Raw genomic sequence first — 5,052 nt, forward strand, 5'->3', positions numbered from 1 at the left:
ATATTCTTTGCAGCCAAAAATGAAGTAGCTCTATACAATCAGCAAAAACAAGACCGGGAGCAGACTGTGGCTCAGATTGTGAACTGCTTATTGCCAAATTCAGACTTAAACTAAAGAAAGTAGGGAAAACCACTAGACCATTCAGGTATGACCTAAATCAAATCCCTTATGATTATACAGTGGAAGTGACAAATAGATTCAAGGGGATTAGATCTGATCAACAGAGTGCCTGAAGAACTATGGATGGAGGTTCATGACGTTGTACAGGAAGGAGAGATCAAGACCATCCCCAAAAAAAGAAATTCAAAAAGGCAAAATGGTTGCCTGAGGAGGCCTTACAGATAGCTGAGAAAAAGAGAAGTGAAAGGCAAAGGAGAAAAGGAAAGATATATATACCTAGTTGAATGCAGTGTTCCAAAGCATAGCAAGAAGAGATAAGAAAGCCTTCCTCAGTGATCAATACAAATAAATAGAAGAAAACATTAGAATGGAAAAGACTAGAGATCTCTTCAAGAAAATTAGAGATACCAAGGGAACATTTCATGCAAAGATGGGCAAAATAAAGGACAGAAGCAGAAGATATTAAGAAGAATTGGCAAGAATACACAGAAGAACTATACAAAAAAGATCTTCACGACCCAGATAACCACAATAGTGTGATCACTCACCTAGAGCCAGACATCCTGCAATGCGAAGTCAAGTGGGCTTAGGTAGCATCACTATGAACAAAGCTAGTGGAGGTGATGGAATTCCAGTTGAGCTATTTCAAATCTTAAAAGTGAAAGTGCTGCACTCAATATGCCAGAAAATTTGGAAAACAGCAGTGGCCACAGGACTGGAAAAGGTCAGTTTTCATTCCAATCCCAAAGAAAGGCAATGCCAAAGAATGTTCAAACTACCACACAATTGCATTCATCTCACATGCTAGCAAAGTAATGCTTAAAATTCTCCAAGCCAGGCTTCAACAGTGCATGACCCACGAACTTCGAGATGTTCAAGCTGGATTACAAAAGGCAGAGGAACCAGAGGTCAAATTGCTAACACCCATTGGGTCATTGAAAAGGAAATGCAGTGGCAAGCCATGCTTTATTGACTATGCTAAAGCCTTTGACTATGTGTATCACAACAAACTGTGGAAAATTCTTAAAGAGATAGTAATATCAGACCAACTTACCTGCCTCCTGAGAAATCTGTGTGCAGGTCAAGAAGCAACAATTAGAACTGTATATGGAACAAAAGACTGGTTCCAAAACAGGAAATGAGTATGTCAAGGCTATATTGTCACCCTGCTTATTTAACTCATATGCAGAGTACATCATGTAAAATGCTGGACTGGATAAAACACAAGCTCGAATCAAGAATGCTGGGAGAAATATAAATAGCCTCAGATACACAGATGACACCACCCTTATGGCAGAAAACGAAGAACAACAAAAGAGGCTCTTGATGAAAGTGAAAGAGGAGAGTGAAAAAGTTGGCTTAAAACTCAACATTCAGAAAACTAAGATCATGGCATCTGGTCCCATCCCTTCATGGCAAATAGATGGGGAAACATTGAAACAGTGAGAAACTTTATTTTGGGGGGTTTCAAAATCAGCAGATGGTGACTGCAGCCATGAAATTAAAAGATGCTTGCTCCTTGGAAGAATATCTATGACCAACCTAGACGGCATATTAAAAAGCAGAGACATTACTTTGCTAACAAAGGTCCATCTAGTCAAGGCTATAGTTTTTCCATTAGTCATGTATGGATGTGAGAGTTGGACCATAAAGAAAGCTGAGCGCTGAAGTACTGATGCTTTTAAACTGTGGTGTTGGAAAAAAGTCTTGAGAGTCCCTTGGACTGCAAGGAGATCCAACCAGTCCATCCTAAAGGAAATCAGTCCTGAGTGTTCATTGGAAGGACTGATGCTGAAGCTGAAACTCCAATACTTTGGCCACCTGATGTGAAGAACTGACTCACTGGAAAAGACCCTGATGCTGGGAAAGATTGAAGGCAGGAGGAGAATGGGACGACAGAGGAGGAGATTGTTGGATGGCATCACCGACTCTATGGACATGAGTTTGAGCAAGATCCGGGTGTTTGTGATGGACTGGGAAGCCTGGCGTGCTGCAGGCCATGGGGTCACAAAGAGTCAGACACTATTGAGCAACTGAACTGAACTGACTGAAACTGAGACATAAGATGTGTGTCAGTAAGGTTAAGTTAGAGTAAGCTGCAGCAACATACAGCACCCTACCCCCACCAAACCCAAATGCATTTAAAAGAACAAAGCCTTATTTCTTACTCATACCATATGTCCTTTCACACGAATTGTGGCTGTTCACTGTTGTCTTGACCCCAGGACTACAGACTGTTGTTTTGACTTGGAACAACCTCTGTCTGGAATATTGCTGATATTCATGGTATAGAGAAAGGTGAAAACATAGCAAAGTATTCACAATCTTTGAAATTTACTACTTAGAAGTGTCACGTATTAATTTTGTTTATATTTCATTGGCCCAAACAAGTCATTTAGCCAAGCTTGGTGTGAAAGGGGCAGGTCAGGATAATTTTCCCCCTATGAGGGGCAGCAAATATTTTTTGAACAAACCAAATCTACCACAAGGAGGTTGAATGATTTGTCTCAGATGACACAGCTGGCAAGTGACAAAATAAGTAAGCACTTGAAAGAAAGCCCTTTGAAAGGGAATCTTTTCATTTTGGCATAAGGCAAATGATCAGAAGGAATAAAGCAGTGCCTATAGAAGCAACTATGCTCTAGCCACTTGAACTGACCCACCACCTAAGAAACTTTGAAGGGGTAGAGAACAATTGAGAACAGTCATGTCTTTAGGTCAGTTCTTTTAGTGTATCACTATTGGAGAATCAATAGTGGCCATAGACAGAAATACAGGATGTGACAGCTTCTGTTACTGTTGATTGCTTTAAGAGGATGCTGGAAGCAGTGCGAACACAGTAAATGGAAAAAGCTTCAACTGCATTACCTGCACTTTAAATACCATTACCAGCACTTAGGAATAAAATGGCCTGGGGAAACTTGACAACACAAGAGTTAGAGGGACATTTATAAGGATCAGGGTGACTTTGCTCATTGATGTCTCTTTAAATGTATTCACCTTCCTATTATTTAAATTTGGTTTGTATAAGCAGAGCAGATTCCTGATCGTTTCTATGGAGAATTAAACAGTTTGTTAGCTTCCACTGTGTTCCAGACACCATGCTAAGACAAGGGAACAAGACGGATATAGTTTCTGGCTTCAGGGAGATTATAATCTAGGTAAAAATGCAGACTTTAGGTAACACATTATTATAGTAATGCTGAGAACAAACAGGGAAGGCCAGGGTTGTAGGAGACACTACTGCTGTCCCAAAAAGATTTCCCTGAATCCCTTTTACTGTTACTTTGAGTTTCTCCCCCCAGCTTCTGAAAGCCTCCACTCCTTCTTCTTCTTTTTTTGTAATTTAATTTGTTTATTTTAATTGGAGGCTAATTACTTCACAATATTGTAGTGGTTTTTGCCATACATTCACATGAATCAGCCATGGGTGTACATATGTCCCCCATCCTGAACTCTGCTCCCACCTCCCTCCCTATCCCATCCCTCAGGGTCATCCCAGTGCACCAGCCCTGAGTGCCCTATTTCATGCATCAAACCTGGACTTGCGATTTGTTTCACATATGATAATATACATGTTTCAATGCTATTCTCTCAAATCATCCCACCCTCATCTTCTCCCACCGAGTCCAAAAGACTGTTCTATACATCTGTGTCTCTTTTGCTGTCTCACATATAAGATCATCGTTACCATCTTTCTAAATTCCATATATATGAGTAAATATACTGTATTGGTGTTTTTCTTTCTGACTTACTTCACTCTGTATAATAGGCTCCAGTTTCATCCACCTCATTAGAACTGATTCAAATGCATTCTTTTTAATAGCTGAGAAGGTGCGGCAGCTGCGATGGCACAGGAGCAGCCGAGAGGAGCTATCCCACGTCCAAGGTAAGGAGAAGCAGCTGTGCTTTGCTGGAGCAGCCGTGAAGAGATACCCCACATCCAAGGTAAGAGAAGCCGAAGTAAGATGGTAGGCGCTGAGAGAGGGCATCAGAGGGCAGACAGACTGAAACCACAATCACAGACAACTAGCCAATCTGATCACATGGACCACAGCCTTGTCTTAACTCAATGAAACTAAGCCAGGCCGTGCGGGGCCACCCAAGATGGACGGGTCATGGTGGAGAGGTCTGAGAGAATGTGGTCCACTGGAGAAGGGAATGGCAAACCACTTCAGTATTCTTGCCTTGAGAACCCCATGAACAATATGAAAAGGCAAAAAGATAGAACACTGAAAGATGAACTCCCCAGGTGGGTAGGTGCCCAATATACTACTGGAGATCAGTGAGAAATAACTCCAGAAAGAATTAAAGGATGGAGCCAAAGCAAAAACAACACCCAGTTGTGGATGGGACTGGTGGTAGAAGCAAGGTTCTATGCTGTAAAGAGCAATATTGCATAGGAACCTAGACTGTTAGGTCCATGAATCAAAGCAAATTGGAAGTGGTCAAACAGGAGATGTCAAGAGTGAACGTTGACATTCTAGGAATCAGCGAACTGATATAGACTGGAATGAGTGAATTTAACTCAAATGACCATTATATATACTACTATGGGCAGGAATACCTTAGAAGAAATGGAGTAGCCCTCATAGTCAACAAAAGAGTCCAAAATGCAGTACTTGGATGCAATCCCAAAAACAACAGAATGATCTCTGTTCATTTCCAAGGCAAAGCATTCAATATCACGGTAATCCAAGTCTATGCCCCGACCAGTAAATGCTGAAGAAGCTGAAGTTGAATGATTCTATGAAGACCTACAAGACCTTCTAGAACTAACACCTCCCCGCCCCAAAAAAATGTCCTTTTCATTATAGGGGACGGGAATGAAAAAGTAGGAAGTCAAGAAACACCTGGAGTAACAGGCAAATTTGGCCTTGGAGTACAGAATGAAGCAGGGAAAAGGCTAATAGAGTTCTGCCAAAAGAACAC

The sequence above is a fragment of the Giraffa tippelskirchi genome, chromosome 5, assembly GCF_054371585.1.
Source record: "Giraffa tippelskirchi isolate mGirTip1 chromosome 5, T2T-mGirTip1v1.2.pri, whole genome shotgun sequence".
Classification (NCBI taxonomy): Eukaryota; Metazoa; Chordata; class Mammalia; order Artiodactyla; family Giraffidae; genus Giraffa; species Giraffa tippelskirchi.